Here is a 17,736-nt window from a genome sequence, read left to right as displayed (position 1 = left end):
TCACCCTCAACTAGGCACTTTTACTACAAGGAGGGGTCGCTTTTTTCGACGATATTTTCGAAATTCATCTCCTCTTTTCGATTGACTAGCCTTAATTTAAAACTTCGCCACTTGGCGATGGACGCAACAGCAAACCTTTTTTTTCTCACATTCTTTTCCTCCTTTGCTGTACGGGTTCGAGCCTACATGCCTACTACTACTTTTTTTTTTTTTTTTTTTGCTGAACACATACCTCCGAACACCCGGGTAACGCCGGGCACCCAAGCTAGTCAATAAATAAATAAGATTGTAAAATATTTTTTTATGCCGGGTTTCCTTGGAAACTTACTATTATTGTAAGGATTCTACAAAGGAAAAATATTGGGAAACAGGAGAAGGAATGAAAGCGAAAACAAAAAAGAATGAGTGATAAAACTTAAGAGAGTCACTGCTAGTTTTGAAGTATTCAACCGGGTTAGTCTTTAGGAGAGTTGGACGAATGTATCATATCATAGCTTATTAGGACTCCCCGTAAATAAAAAAAAAAACTAGCATAATCTTGTCCAAAGTGACTGAGCACTTAAGAGACAAAAATAGGCCAAAATTGTCTTGAATAATCTTGTTAAACAGGAGTTGAGCCGTTAAGGGACAAAAGGTGGCCGTGAACTAAACAAAAGATTAGATTAACTAGAAGAAATGGGTTCTGGCTATGACCTTGAAGTGAATATTTTAAAAGTGTGGAAGTCTAACCTTTACTTACTAGTACTGCCGGGTCGATTGACCAAGAGTAGTAGTAACTGTTCAGGTTTCATCGAAAAACAATGCCTTGCACACTCTTAGCTAAGGTGTTAACTCCCACCTCATCCCACTGCATTAAAATCTATCTTACCCGGCTCTGAAGTTGACTTAACATTTGTTTTGTTTTGTTTTTTTACTGGGAGGCGGGAGCACCGCTTATCAAAGCCTGGAAGCCACTCTAAGATATGAGTGTTCGATAGACGGTGAAACAACACTGTGATCATCATTAATGGTGGAACTTGGATAGGGTTTGATTATTTAAGACGGCTGCTCAACAAGAATTTATTGACATTAGACTTGAAAACGACCATCTTATAGTAAGCTGGAACACAGCCTCTATGGTATTGTGTTCAGAAGACAGACAGTTTTAGGAAAGAAACTCAACTCCTGGAATTTTCCTTTAGTTTTAGGCAAAGAAATGAGTGGGGAAAATGCTGACAGTTGTTGTAGCTGGACGTGTGTTTGTTGTGAATGTTTTACAAGGGGGAGGGAGACCATGCATTGAAGCTCAGTCGAATACCTAACATACAAATATTGATAGAGTAGATATAGATTTGTAACGACATACACAGCATAATCACGTTGACACACCGGTTCTCATAAGATCACCGAAGTTAAGCAACATTGAGCCTGGTTAGTATCAAATGGGTGACCATTTGGGAATTCTAGGCGCTGTATGTGCTCCCCATTTATCTCGGCATTTGTTTCCAGTCGTCCTGTACTTTACTTGTCACTGGTATTTAACAATGTTGTCTCGGGAGAGGTGTGGTTGCTGATTGTGCACCTCCTGACACAAAAATTTCATGCGCAGACAACCCTTCGTGGGTATCCATAGTCTGTCCAAGACTGAAGGAGCCTGTTTAGATTAGTAACGTCTCTTTTGTGAGAAAGAGGAAGTAAAGAGGTGAAAATGTTCTTGCCCACTAGATTTCGAAAACGGTTTTGTACTATGTCAAGAACTTAAAAAGTGTGACTCAGAGGATACTAGCTGTTTTCTGCTCTTTTGGGGCTGACGACTGAGTGGACAAAATATTTGCCAAATCATTCTCTCTTTTGTTCCTTTTTGGTTTAGTCACTTAAACAACAACAACAACGGGTGTTTTCCATTTCTTGTATTTTGTCAAGATTAGTTTTTAGACGTATGTCTTGTTCTGTCAAGTTGTTTTCGGAATTGCTCTAACATATGTTGCTATGTCCACCTTTTTGCATTTTGACATATTTGGATTTTCTGACATTGGTTAAATATTTCTGTGTAAGAATAAATAAATCCAGTTATGTCAAGAATGAGAGTTCAATATAGAAACGTTATTTTAATTTGAATAAAATAAAATACGCATCAAGTGCGCTTGAAACCCAATCACAACAGAATATTAGGAAAATAAACAAATATTTTACTTGTTTGAAATTTATAACATAAATATATTTTGGAGGTAGACTCCATCTTCAGTATGTTGTTTTGTTTCTTTGTTTTTCTTTTTCTTCTTCCTTGCCATGTTTTACATTTGGAGCAAGAAGTCTGTTTGTATAGAGCCGCGTGTTGTATCTGGTGGTTGTATTTTGAAATGTTTGAACTGTGAAATCCAGTTATATTTATATAAGTAAGGCTTTTAGTTCTTTTTGTTTAACTCTTTTGCTACGTGTAAAACAATTGCATAATCAATAGATTACACATATATTGAAAAATATATTCTTGAAAAAATGCTGAATATTTCATTAAATTTAGACAATTACCTGATTTTTGGTAACTAAAAAATAACAACACACTGGTTTCTTCATATATATTTAGTTATGTCTGCAATTAATATAGAGCACATATGAGTACATATGAAAATATCAGCAGCAGCCGAAGGAATGGATGGCAAGCGATTGTATTAGCAGCAGGAGCAACGTTTGAACTTGTATGCAAATTGGCAAGTGTGCTCAGGCTTGCATCTGATGAAAAAGAAAAAAGGACACCACGTGGTCAGAGAGGAAAAAGTCGATGCCGAAGGAGATGGACGTGTAAAGTGAAGGCAAGAACTGGCCGGCTGTGGCCAGTGTGCAGTCGGAAGAAGGAGAAACACGAATCAGGTTAAATGAACATGTGGTAGTGAGTAGTGATAGGACGATTCCAATATTTTTCCCAATTCTGATACAATTACCGATTCCGATTCCGATTCTGATTCTTTATAAATCTCTAAATATTAAACTATATAGCTGTATTTTTTCTCCAATTACCATAGTAACACACAAGTTAAATGTACAGATATTTTCCTAAACGTAAAAATATATTTGTGTGTGTGGGGGGGGGATTTTAGCTTCACTGGCGGTTTAAAATCAATAAATATTTATTATTTTATCATTATTACCAGCAATGGAAAATTTTGGTTTAAACAAAATCAAACAAAAAAGACAATTAAAAGAATTGTTTTGGCATCGGAAAATCGGTACAGATTTTTTTGATTCCGATACCAATTTCGATACCCCCAAATATTCTGATTTTTCTGATTCACGATTCTGATTCCGATACTCATCCGATACTCATCCCAACACTACTAGCGAGATATTTTTATAAATGGTATCAAGACAAAAGATTAACGGTAGTAAATGCGTTTGTTAAAAAAAGAAAAAAGATTTTTATTTATTTATTTCCAGTTTTATTTTTATAAATAAATAAAATAAAATGTAAGGCCACTTAATGTTACATATATTTATTTTGGACGCCATGACTAGGCCTTTTATCAAAAAAGGGTCAATATGAAGTAATTAAGAAAGAAAAATAAACAATGCAGTCGCAAAAGAGGGGCAAAAAAAAAAAAAAGGAAGAAATGCAGTCGCAAATAAGGACTTAAAAATAAACCCGGCCGAAAGTGGAGAACCTGAAACAAAAAGGATATTGCACACATTGGTGAGTCAATTGTTTGCTCTTTTTCTTGTTGTCTGCTCACTTTTGAATTTTTTCTTCAGTTCTGTCATATGTTAAAGACGAACGTTCTAGTCTTACGGGTCGGGTATGCATTATTATCAGTGATATTGTTTCGTGCTCATATTAATGTAGCAAATAGCTTGTTTTGTTTTAGAGAGAAATTTGGCTTGCATTACCGCTGTGGTGGAGGGGTGAACATTTGGGGTGCTCACAGTCCTAGGTTATAGAGATGGAGACTGTGGATAGCAGAAGATAGTGATTAGACTTTTGATGAGTCAGTTTAGCGAGTGAAGAAACAATGCTCGCATTAGATAGATAAGGGACAAAAAGTGGTTGTGTACAAATCTATCAATGAGCGACGAGATGTAAATATTATGACTGACAGAGAGAATCAAGGGTTAACATAAGAGAATAAGAAAAAAGCCACACGAAAAAACTCAGGTGAAAAAATATATATGTACAAATTATCTTGAAACACAATTAACATTATAACATATGTGCTATGAAAACTGTCAAGATTCAAGAAACTGACTTTATTACTGAAGTGGCGGTGTCCTGTTTCAGTTTTGTGAATTTTCAGACTCATGACCAATAAACATCAAAGACTATGCAAACTCTGATTTGGTCTTGCAATAATTTGACTGGCTTTGTAAAATTTTTGTAACATTTGAAACTGTATTCTTGCACAACCAAGCTGAAACACTTCAACACTGCTTCAGTGAAATATCTAAAAATCCTCTCTAAAAAACATAAATCCTTGCTATTCAAACATTTCACTGAGATTTTCCCTTTAAACCTATGAGACGTTGCCTTTAAATATTTGGAAGAATAAGTTGGAATTCCTTTATTTTTATAAATGAGAAAAAGGAAAGAATAAATAAGGAGAGGAATTTCTGATGAAACAAGTATGAAATGGAAATGCCGAACAGACTATAAACTAAGACATTTTTATTTGGATTTAATTATTCATGTTTTATTGTGTTAACTTTTGGGTTTTCTGTTCTTGCTCTCTTTTATTACCTCGAGCAGGTTTAATTAAATTCTTCTAAAGACTTTCTTTTAGAAGGGAAGATATGTGCGCGTATGAAAATATCAGTAGTAGCCGAAGGATAGATGGCAAGTGATTGTATTAGCAGCAGGAGCAGCATTCGAACATGTATGCAAGTGTGCAAGGGTTTGCATCTGAAGAAGCAAAGTTTGTGCCGAAGGAGATGGACATGTAAAATGAAGGCGAGAATGGGCTGGCTGTGGCTGGAATGTGGGTGGAAGAAAGAGAAACGAGTGCCAGGTTAAATGGATACATGGCAGTGACAGACTTTTAAGCTGTGGAGAAAGAAAAACTGTAATAAACAACTCATTAAAAAAAGCCGAGTCGAATTTATTTATTTTTGTTTATTTGTTTTGTTTTTTTTATCACTTCACGAAGATTTGATTAAATTCTTGTAAAGAATTTTTTTGGAAGGGAAGGTATGTAACAGAGCGCATATGAGCATGTATGAAAATATCATCATCAGCAGCAGCAGCCGAAAGATAGATGGCAAGCAATTGTATTATATGAACGCATATGCAAATTGACAAGTATGCTCGGGCTTGTGTCTGAAGAAAAAGAAAAAAAAAACACCACATGGTTGGGGAGAAAAAGTAGACGCTGAGGAAGACAGACGTGTAAAGTGAAGGCGAGAATGGGCCAACCGCAACCAGTGTTCAATTGGAAGAAGGAGAAACGCCTTCAGGTTAGATGGACATGTGGTAGCAAGAGACTTTTAAAGAGGTGTCGAGACGGGAGAGTAATAGTAATAAATGCTTTTGTTAAAAAAGAAAAAATGCCGACTCAGATTTTTATTTATTTGTTTCCGGTTTTATTTTAATGAATTACTAAAGTAAAGTGTAACGCCTCTTAACATAACATATACAGAGATTTCTCATCTTTTTTAAGTAACGATATCTTGTCAGAGAACATAATTATTTCGAATTTCTCATTAAAGCATAAACAACACAATGTATATTTACGTGTCTAAGATTTATATATTACATGGCCCGGAATTGATTGATGATCAACAAATGTTTCACACTCCAATATTTTTATTGTTATCGAAATCGATCCAATCGACCATTTTTCAATCAAATCAATTGATTGTCTGCACTTGTAGGGAACTCACTGCAGTGCACAGGGAGAAAGCTTCACTTGCCCTCTTGCAGTGAATTAGTCCACAATACATTGTAGTCTACATTGCACTGTAGAGAACCTACAATTGATTTTATAAAATTATTTTTATATATAATGGCTTGAATTAAAATTTAAAATGCAAAAGTCAAGTATCATGGTGCAATTGTGCTTGAAACAGAAGCATTCATTTTGAACGCGCTCCTGTCATATCAAAGTACCTTCTGTTGATGTTATATGTCGGGCCTTTCAGCATGTATGGGAAAAAACACTTCTCAAATGCACTTGTGATGTTAGGCTGTGTAAGGTGTTAACTTTGCTCAAAATCATGTGTTCTTTTTTCATCATATTTTTCCGATTATCGATTATCGATACTTATCAAAGACGATATAAAACCTATCTTAGAACACTTCGAGTCACATAAAGTATCTTCGTACGAAAGTTCATAAAAATCGGCCCAGCTGTTTTCGAGTCCATAGGGAACAAACTCATATACACAGACACGCAGACACACAGAGATATAGAGACAAAGTTCCTTTTATATAATAGATAGATAGATAGATAGATAGATAAAGAATTTCTAAATAAATACAAAGAAGAACACTTGTATGATACAATGATCTATCCTCTTATATATCTTTTTATAAAGTCTATTGCACTCATCTTTGACATTCAACCCCTATTTTAAAACATACAAAATACAACTTCAGCTTATTAATATGTTGCATAGAGGACATTCATATTGGAGAGAGACGGTGGACATATATATAACAATGATGACGGGGGAGAAAGAAGATGTTTATACATACTACAGTTCTGTGGATTCTTATAACATATATTAACGAGGGTTGAGATAGAAGATGCACATTCTTGGGAGAGTTACATAACGTTGAGAGTGACAATGTTCATATTAAAGATATTTCACACATTACCTTTTGCTGTTGAATTATGACACGACACAGTTAAAAAAAACATGATGATAACTTCTTTATTATCAGCTCGACCGGTCGAATGATGATGATGTCAAGGAATTCAAAGTCGTTCTACATGATTAAAAGTTCTCCCTTCGCTTCTAAAGGGACCCTCCTCTGATCATGTCAGTTCTTTCCGACCGACCCTGCTGACTGTTCGATCTGGACTCGATTGCCCCTGATCTTCGACTCTCTAGCTCCTATATTGAGAATTCATGTTTGCTATGACGTCAGATGTGTGGTCTCAAAACGTGATCGGCTCACGTGGCTTAAACATGCATTTCAAAAACACTTCTGCAACGAAGAATTCTCACTAACCTATTTTTCAACCTAACATATTTTTCAATATGTTTTTAAATTGTATTGTTCATTATTTTTTAGCTGACCTTTTTTAATTCAATTTCCATAAAAAAATGCACAATTAAATTCTTTTTACAATATCTCTATTTCCAAAACAATAGCTACATTCTAACATTTCAATCTGAATCTATTCTGAACCTTGCTTACCAGGCTCGAATCTCGGTCTATCCTACTCTCATTTTCCACTTGTTCTTTTTACTTACAGGAAAATGGGACAGCCCTTTTTCTTGTAACAAATATAGCAAGCATATCCATATTCTTTTTTTTCATCATATTTTTCCGATTATCGATTATCGATACTTATCAAAGACATTCCTGTATAAAATCTATCTTAGAACACTTCGAGTCACATAAAGTTCATAAAAATTGGCCCAGCTGTTTTCGTGTCCATAGGGAACAAACTCATATGCACAGACACGCAGACACACAGAGACACACGGACAAAGTTCCTTTTATATAATAGATAGATAGATAGATAGATAGATAAGAATCTCTAAATAACTATAAAGAAGAACACTTGTATGATACAATGATCCATCCTCTTATATATATTTTTGTAACGTTTGAACGCGACCCTATCATATCAAAGAACATTTTGTTGATGTTATATGTCGGGCCTTTCAGCGTGTCTGGTAAAAAAACTTCTCAAATGCACTTGTGATGTAAGGCTGTATAAGGTGTTAGCTTTGGTCAAAATCATGCGTTCTTTTTTTCATCATATTTTTCCGATTATCGATTATCGATACTTATCAAAGATATTCCGATACAAAACCTATCTTAGAACACTTCGAGTCACATAAAGTATCTTCGTGCGATCTTTGACATTCAAACCCTATTTTAAAACATACAAAATACAACTTCAGCTTATTAATATAACAAGCATATCCATGCAGTCGGCTTATTGATTCACAAAATGCCATATCCCCACTTTGAAAACTTTTTTTTTAATTGTGATCAAAGGCTTAAGAGTGAAATGATCTTTCCCACCCTTTACAGTCAATTTACTTTTGAGGTTTGCAATTCTTGGTTTTCTCAATTTTCTCCGGACAATGACAGAACACGGATCTTCTAGTTTTCAAACATAATCCCTACTTGTCTTGATGTCGGGTCTCTCCCGTACAGTCCCTGCAGATAATCCAGATAATCTCTTCAGTAGAATCCAGTTTAATTTATAAGATAATTCTTTCACTGGTCGGATTAGGATTGTTAAGAATTATTACCTGATTATTTTAGAATCTAAATTCTCTCTTTTTTTTTTATATCATTTCTGGTATAATAATTTAGCACTTGATATTTGTATCTCTTTTTACCAGGCTATCCATAACAAACACGTGTCTGTCTGTGTTCTTGCAAAACAAGTTATATCTTTTTGACAAGGCAGTCACCATTTATCAAGACCTGAAAGTCACTCGAGGATAAAAGTTGATAAGTGTAAGGAAACCTGGAACTGGGTAGAATTTGACGGCACAACAAGAACTTGTTTACATTCGACTTCAAAATGCCCATGTTGTAATCAGCTGGAAAGCAGACCCACGGTATACAATTCCACAGATGGGTAGTTCTATGAAAGAAACTTTGTCTTGCATTTAGATTTAGGCACAGATAGAGAATGGTGGAATTGTTGATAAGGTTGTGGTTATACGAGTGTTTGTTGTGGATGTTTTGCAGGGTGAGGGAGGCATAAATTGAAGCTTAGTTGAACACTTGCCATGAAAATAACGACAGAGATGAGATAGGCTCTGGTAAAATACTGGCTGTAGTAAGTTTATTCAACACTGAAAGAAAAGGTTGATGCATTTTTGTGACTGAACGACAAAGATTTCACCCACATTATGAGGCTGATAAGAGTGTCAGTCTCATAAATAAAAGTGATTCATAATAGTGAAAATAAGAATACCACTCGAATGATTTACATAAAAATCATCCTATGGTTTGAAATTTTTTAGATGACAATGTATTGCCTTATTTGGTTTATTCAGATTGATGTTCTCATCTTGAATGTTCCTATTTACAATGCCTCCCCACGTGACAGAGTTAGACACCAGGGTCGTTTTTTAACGTGGAGAAAAGGAACAAAAATTAAAATTGTCTCAGTCGTGAAGGATTTCTCCTCCACTGACAGAGAACAAGTAATTGAAGTGCATTATCTGGAGAACAGATACTACACTTTGATCTTGTCCCTAAGGCTTGAATGTTGATCTCAAAAAGTTCCAGCTGATGTAACCTCCGACCTTCTTCAGGTGTGTCTTCTTAAACTCAAAAATCTTTCTTTTTTTTTTTAACTGGACTCTTTATTTAATCATCGGGTCTAGTTTACTCTCATTTCGTCAGCAATGACTCAGTAGAAGCTTCTGTAGGGAAAATCGTAACTTACCTGACTAGCATGTGTGTGTACTTTGTAGGGTCTCATCGCTTGACAAAAAAAAATGGCAACTCGCAGTTGTCTTTGTGCTTGACGATTGCGCATTAGTAACGCAGGCTCTCACTGTCTCTATGCAAATGAGACTATACCAGGCGAATAAAAGGAGCCGTGAAGATTGAGTTGGAAGACGGTGTATCACGGAGATGGACACGTGCAACAGATTGTTTAAGTTAATTAGAAAAACTGTACGCCGAAAAGATCACACAACTTTATTGTAACTAACTTTCAAACTCGAGTTTCAAGCTGCTGTTTTTGTTACATATATATTTTTTAATGATGAATCCCTACTTATCAAGTCCTGGAGACCAATCGAAGATAAGAGTTAAAAAAATTGCCAGCTAAAATATAATCGCCAATGTAAGAGGAAAAAGAGCAATGGGTGGAAAGAAGATTATTTAAGAACAACTGACCATCGAAGAGATCGGCTCCACAAGTCTTTATTTACATTAGACTTGAAGACAATCATACTGCATATACTTTGACAGTGCTCAATACGTAAGTAGAGGTAGGTAGTATTAGTACTAAAAAAGTAATTTGGTTTACACCAGCATATAATCAAATAATGAAAACCAAACTAGACAAGCAATTCTTGAACTTGAATTGTAGAGTAAGTCACTGCATGTGAAGTTTCCTCCTAGTGCACCGTGATCGGTCTTCGGATTAAGCAAGCAATCAATCGATTTGATTGAAGAATAAACAATTTCACCGATTTCAATGACAATAAAAATATGAGAGTGTGAAATATTTGTTGAGCATCATTCAATTCCGGGCAACGTCGGGTCTTTCTGCTAGTATATATATGTATGTCGTAATATGATCATTTTCCAAGTTCCAAATATCAAGTTTTCATTAGATGTAAGGAGCTTAAAAAGGCTAGTACTTTAAGGTCAAATACCTGATGATAAGTGCTAGATGGAATGGATTCTGATCCAGAAAACAGAAATTCTTCCTCTTTGTTAGAAACTTTACTCATGGAATATAAGGACTAAAGGACAAAATAAGGAAAGCAAGGGTAAAACAACTTTTTAATATAGATAAGTATATGCTTCTATATAAATAAATAATAAATGAATCGAACCTTATCGAAGGCAACCAGAAGTCTTCCTTTTCTTTTAAACTCTTCCTTTTTCTACATCGAGATGTTGGGGGGGGGGCGTCATTCGTTTCCCTGTATTGCTCCATTTATCCTTGATTCTCATCTTATAATGTTGAGTGTTTAGGAACGAGGCATCAAGTATTGTCTTTTTAAATTTTTGATATGACCCGACCCTTGAACCCTGGTTTCCCAGTCCATTAATGAACACTCTAAACCTTATGTCAAAATAAATAAATTATCAATGAAAATAAATGAAGAAAGAGGGTGCATTTCTAGATTTTACGTTTTTGTGTGTGTGGAAAGAAATAATGGCCCTTCCTTCGTGTTTTTATTTTTTATTTACAAAGGGGTCACCACCTATCAAAACCTGGAGTCCACTTGAGGACAAGGGTCAATGTGTTTATTATAGTCATTGGGACAGTTGTGTAATAATCGTTTGTAGAAGTAATTTGGTATAATTAAATTATGTATGAGGATGGCGGAACAAGAACTTGTTTATGTTGGACTTGAAGATAATTATATTGTAGTCAGCTGGAAAGCAGACCAGCAATACAAGGGAAGAAACTTTGTTCATGGAATCCATGTTTAGATTTAGGCAATGATAGAGAGTGGGGAATTTATTGATAGTGATTTTGGCTAAACGAGTACTTTTTCTGAAGGATTGGCGAGGGAGGTGGGGACCAGAGATTGGAGCTCAGTTGAACACTTGCCATGAAAATAGCGAGAGAGCAGGGGCAGGCTTGCAACGTCTCTTCTGTGGGAAAGAGGCTGCTGAGAGGAGAAAATTGCTATACGAAATTTGTTTTCAACTCTATCAATGCAGGATAGGATGTTTCGAGCATCCCCTGCCCAAATGTGGCAATAGTATTCAATCCTAGGACGTACTTGGCTCTTATACGGATAGAGAGTTTCTTCAGCAGTGAGATATCTACTGGAGCGGTAGAATGTTCCAACCATTTTTTTTTCAGCGACCTTGGCTATGGATTTGATGTATGTGCTCCATTTCAGATCAGGAGTGAAGGTCAAACCAAGACGTTTGTCTAAACATGGGGTGTCTTCAAGGTGAGAGCCGTTCATTTCAATAAGGGCCAGATGTGGATCAGAGCGTTGATAATGGAAAGATAGCAGTTTAGTTTTAGATGCATTAACAAGACACCCTTTTCCCCATTGCACGACGTGCTCAAGATCAGTGGAGAGAAAATTGGAAAGATCTTGATCATTTCTCATCTTAGAAGTGTTTCCAAACAACTGGGTCTAAAATAATGACATTAGCCATATAAATAATATTTTTGGGATTGTTCAGTGTTTCCTTAAATTATAAAATAAATTGATGCAAGTGTCTTCTTTTTCTTTTTTTTTTTTTTTACTTTTTTCTTATGTTGTAACCTTAATCCTTACCCTAACTTTGACTTTATCAAAGGTAGTATTTAGAGGAGTAGTCATCAAACTGCAAGCTGCAGGGCAGTTCGAGTGAGTGATGAAAAGAGAAAAGAGACGGGGAGAGAGAGAGAAAGAAAGGATGGGCAAGAGAGAGAGAGAGAGAGAGAAAGAGAGAGAATTAGAAAGGAGAGAGAAAGACAAGAGAGACACAGAGAGAGTGGAAGAAAGGCAAGAGAGAAAAGGAGAGATGGAAATAAATGCAGGAAAGAAAAGAAAGAGAGAGAAAAACATGAGAGAAAGGAGAAGTAAAACAGACAATAGAGAAAGAAAGAAAAAAATAGAGAGAAAAAGAGAGAAAGAAAGCGAGAACAAACCAAGTAATAATAAAAAAGAAAAACATAAACAAGGTTATTAAAAATATTTGAAATAATTTTGTGTCCAGTGTTGCAAAAAAGAGTACTTAGTTTAACTAAAGGGCGTAGCCAGGAAGTACCAAGAGGGATCCAAACTTTCGTCGCAAAAATGTTACAAAATATGTTTCATTCGTTTCGTTTCGTTTTAGTAAAGTTTCGTTTCGTTCATTTTTTTTATTATAACTGAATGTTCTTATAACATGAAATTTAAATATTTTGGTTGATTTATGAAGTTTTTTATTTAATTATTTTGGCAAATTAATCAACCGGATGAATAAGTGCAAATTTTGGGTTGCCCTAATTATAACTTTTCATGTCTCATAGTATTTTGTTAGGGCTTGGTACATTTGTCACGTTCTGGTTGTAATTAAATACTTGTAGATGTACGAAGCAAAACGAAAAATGAATGAAACGATAAGAAATGTTTCATTTCTTTTTCGTATAAAAAACTGAAAATAAATTAATACCTATTTTGGAACAAAACGGAATGAAATGAAACAAATCCAATCCTCCAAATTTTCCCGGCAGACAGGTAAACTTTGAGGCGTTATTGTGTAAATGGAAGGCAAAATCGATTCATAAGGGGTAAATAATTTCCCCATTAGCAGTCAAATCTTATACAACAAGGCACATTTTTGCCGGCCTATCCCTAGCTACCCTACTGGCGCTTTAAAATTCGGAAAAATATTTCGGTTGCTTTCTCCGAGGAAGGGCTTCCAAAAAGTACAGCTGGCTACGCCCTTGGTTTAACTGTACTTTGAATTTCGCTAATAAAGAATCTGTATTACAGTAGAACCCTGGGATACGATGGTCCTAGGATACGTTTTTTCAGGTTACGATGTGGAATATGATGTTTCTTCCGGCTCTTGGTTACGGTATTTGCCCCACCTTGTGGTGTTATTTATTAATAATTATTTGATTATGTACATGTGTATTATATAGTGTACTGTATTTTGCTACTAATTTATAATGCCATTCCCCGGGGTTCTACTGTATTTATGTTATTTAAAAAAATTAAACTATAATTTTTTTACAAAGAGCTTACCACATATAAAGTCCCACAGGCCACTCGAGGATAAAAGACAATGCTTGTATTTTAGTCATTGGGGCAGTAGCGTAATAATCGTTTGTGAGGGAAATTTGGCATAATTAGATTATTTGCAAGGACGGTTCAATAAGAACTTGTTTATGTTGAACTTGAAGACCGCGATATTGTAGTCAGTTGGAAAGCAAACCAGCAGAATAGAGTTCCACAGGCGGGCAGTTCTAGAAAAGAAGCTTTGTTCATGAAATCGACGTATTGATTTTCCTGTATTTTTGGTTCTGGATCGTTGCTAAAGTTATTGTGATTACAAGAGTTAAGAGTGGATGAAATAAGTTCAGGTTCTTTTTGCCATTGCTAACCAGCAATACAGCATAATCACATTGACACATCAGTTCCCGCTGGATCATCGAAGTTAAGCAACGTTGAACCTAGTCAGTACTAAGTGGGTGGCCATTTGGGACTTTCAGGTGCTGTATGTGCTCTCTGCTTATCTCGGCATTGTTTCCCATCGTCCTGGTCTTCTCCTTGCCACTGGACTCAAACAGTGCCGATTCAGGAGAGGTGTGGTTAGAGATTGCGCAACCCTTGCCTCACAATTACACGCGCTACTGCCCCTAAGGAGTATCCTTTGTCTTTCAAGACTGAACGGAAGCATGGGGATGGGCTAACCAGCAGAGCCTTACAACTGACGATCAAAGAAAGAGTCTATAAGGTGTAACGTAATCCCCCATTGAGGAGCGTTAGAACTACACTGAGGTAGCTTTGTATTCCTGGGTGACGCCAGATAACCCAAGGATTTAAGATAGAGAAGATAAATATAGATATATTTTTATTCACTGTCAAAATGGATATATTTGGGGTTTTTTTTTTTTTTTTGGTTAGAAAACCTGAGATATTTTGTTATTTGGGAAAAACTCAACAACTGGAAATGTGAGGATGTTAGACGAACATATTGTACTGGCTGAGTGATGATTGATGACCTCGAGGTTATGCGATTTTTAGTCTTGAATGGAGTCTCAGATCGTTGGGGCTTAGCGTGATTTGATTGCTTGGGGAGACTTCCACCCCACCCACATCGGGTCGATTCGCTCTAAAATAAAACAGATTGCTTGTTGAATTCGAGGAGAACAGGTCGTATAAACCCGCCGTTCCTTGGAGAGGGGCCCCTCCACCTACCTCATCCAACCGTCTGTCGTGTCTGTGAAGATATTTGAGACTTTGGAAAATCTTACTACGAATTGAATGAGAATTGTAAAATCATTTTTGTACATCATTTTGTGAAAATTAAGCTTCTGCAGATAGACTACAATTGTTTGTCTTTCTTCCTGCCTGCCGCTTCGATATTCACTTTCAGCATACCAGATTTCATGTAACAACCTCAGAGGAGACTAGATGACACGAGCCGAGAATTCTAGAGAAATAAGAGTCCTTAACCACCTTCTCTTGAGTCAGGGGTTACAGTTTGGTGACCGCGACAAGGATAATCAATCCGAAAAAAAAGGGTGTGACTTAATATTTCTCATTTTTTGTTACCACGGAAGAAAAAAAACAGAGTTGGGGTTGTGTTATAATCTTATTGGTGGCAAAAGAAAAGACGTACTAAGAAAGAGACAGACAGACAGATGGGGATATCTGAAAACAAAGGAAGGAGAGACAGAAAAGGAAGCCAATAAAGAGACGCCCGAAGAAGAAGAAAAAAAACAGCGCTTGAAGAAAGACTTTGAGCCAGAAAAAAATTCGCATGCGTGAAAAGGACATTTTGTTTTGAAAAAAAAAAACGTTTGAACATTAAAAAAAAAGAAGAGAAAACAGAGAGAGAAAAAGAAACGCCGATTGAAAAAAAAAAAACGTTTGAACATTTTGAAAAAAAAAAAGAAGAGAGAACAGAGAGAGAAAAAGAAAATGCCGTTTGGAAAAGAAAAAAAGAAAACGTTTGGACATTTTGAAAAAAGAAGAGAAAACAGAGAGAGAAAAGAGACACTTTTTTAACATTCGACAAGTGCGCGTTGCAAAGTGACGAGAGGGAGATAGAGAGGAAGAAGAGAATAACACAGGCGAGTAAGCGAACCTTTTTTTCTTCTTTCTACTGTTTGTGCAATTTGGCCGAGAGAGAGAGAGAGTAACAAGGATCATAGAGAGAGAGGGAGGCCGTAAGATAGCGTGATTTGGCTGTCGCTGTGAAATTAACAAATAGTCGTGTGTTCTTCCAACCCCATAGTAGTAATATCAATGAATTAATGAAAGGAAGGGGTGATGGTTGCAGGTACAAGCGAAAGTTGTTTTAAAAAACGGACCAATCGCTGTTGCGTAGACTTTTCCTGCTAGGATTGAGTTATATATATATATATATATATATATATATATATTTGTTGCTGAATTAAAAAGCTTGAGAGAAGAAAAAAAGAGAGAAAGTGGAAAAAGTTTTTATTGTTTTTGCTTAAATTTTTTTTTGTGATTGAATAATTGTTTTTTATTATTATTCTGTTGGTGTTTGTAATTTTTCTCTCTTGTGAAGTACTTGATATTGCGTATATTTTAATATTTTGATATCATGGGGGTGTAGAGAAATACTCCAGAATGATGATGAGATAAATAAATCCTTGCGAGAATGTCTAGTTAAGGCGTAGAAGAGATTCTGAGATGCAGGCATTATAACAGCAAGGAGGGGTCGCGTCTGGAACGGTGGTGATGGTGACATTAACTTTTTACGATGAAGGAGAGAAGGCCTTAGCAGCCCTCTCGACGATGGTGACTTACGAAGGTATCAAGAAACAACCCGGCAGCCCAGAGAAATCTCTGGAGGGCCGGAAGACTGACTTGGTTCTGGTTGGTTGATATCACCAGCGGTCAACGACAAAAGGTTCGAATGACCTTGAGTGACATGTGGTCAAGATTAAATGAGAATTGTGGGAGAATGTCTGCCTCTTGGGGAGTGAAAAATCGGAAATGGGATGATGTATGGCCCCATGACCCACCCGATGTGAGATTAGAAGGAAAAATGAGTACCCTACCTCGAGAATAGCTTAATACAAGGGTAGAGTTTTGTTCACTTATTTTAAAGTGACTATTCGTTGAGTTCTGTCGAGAGCGAGTTAGCTCTGATGATAATGATTTTATGACTGTAGTGGCATTACAATTTTAGATTGTGAAGGAAAAATTCCGATGATTGAATTTAGTTGAAAAAAGTTGTTTTTTTGGGTTTTTTTTTTTTAAACGACTATACTATTTTGAGCAGTTCGTGAACTTTGACGAAACATTTTAGCTGGATATCGGCTGTGTATTTATGTAGCGATGTTGAACGCTGTTGTGAGAATTAAACTTTTGAGAGTTGTGTTTTTATGTATTCAAACGAGAAAAATTGGAAACATTACATTTTTGAGAGTTGAATTTTTTTTGAAAAAAAAAATTGTTTTTGTACCTCAGTCTGGAAGAATTTCGCTTACTAAACTGAACAGATTTTAGTTGAGTTCAGTTGAGAATAATTAGAAGTAGTCATTTCGGCGATTGAACTGACTTTTGGAGGAATTTGAATTTTGCCTCAGTAAGGAAGGATTTCTTAAATTGCGAAATAAGGGTCAAAGAGGTCGCAAGACTGAATAAAAATAATTGGAAATAATTATTAGCATCACTGAGTGAAGTGTGGTACACTCAATTGTGCGTAAAAAGTGATCGATAATTTTTTAGATGGGTTTTTCCATGCGAGTAAATCAGGTGCGTGATGTTCGCACCTGGAGATATTAATTGAAAAAAAGTCAGAATTTCTCGTGCGATAACTAGGCGTTAACTGAGTCTCCTTGAAGGGCGCGACCAGTGGGCTCGTTAAATATCACGCATTTTAAGTAAATAATTTTTTGTAATTAGTTGAAACGGATTACAGAGCATTTAAATTGAAATTTAAGTTGAATTTTGGGAGTAAGAAGTTTGCCGATCATGGTGCATTTCTGGATACGGGTCCATTCGGACATGCCACCTGGGAGGACGCTGGGGGCGTGTGGATAGCTCCCTGTAGTTTTATTAATCGTCCATAAGGAGACAGACGCCGAAATTGAGGTCGTTGTCTGCACGAGCGTGTGTGTGTTACACCGAGAGAGAAGTTTGTCATTAACCGTTCATAAGGAAACGGATTAATTATGTTGAAATTGAGGTCGTTGTTTGCACTAGTGTGTGTGCGTCGCACGGAGAAAAGAGTTATTATGAGAACGT

General features: G+C 36.1%; 1 protein-coding gene and 1 pseudogene across 2 annotated transcripts in view; one reads left to right on the top strand and one right to left on the bottom strand.

Annotated features, from left to right (window-relative positions):
• The window catches only part of LOC145248106 (potassium voltage-gated channel subfamily KQT member 1-like), a 760,452-nt gene that overhangs the window by 677,600 nt on the left and 65,116 nt on the right, over nucleotides 1-17,736 (bottom strand). The window lies entirely within an intron of this gene.
• Nucleotides 1,342-1,458, top strand: LOC145248402 (5S ribosomal RNA; annotated as a pseudogene).

The sequence above is a fragment of the Euprymna scolopes genome, chromosome 26 (genome assembly GCF_053919585.1).
Source record: "Euprymna scolopes isolate OS-2025 chromosome 26, ASM5391958v1, whole genome shotgun sequence".
NCBI classification, from domain to species: Eukaryota; Metazoa; Mollusca; class Cephalopoda; order Sepiida; family Sepiolidae; genus Euprymna; species Euprymna scolopes.
Note: the sequence above shows the minus strand (reverse complement) of the source record. Positions and strands in the feature narration are given on the sequence as shown.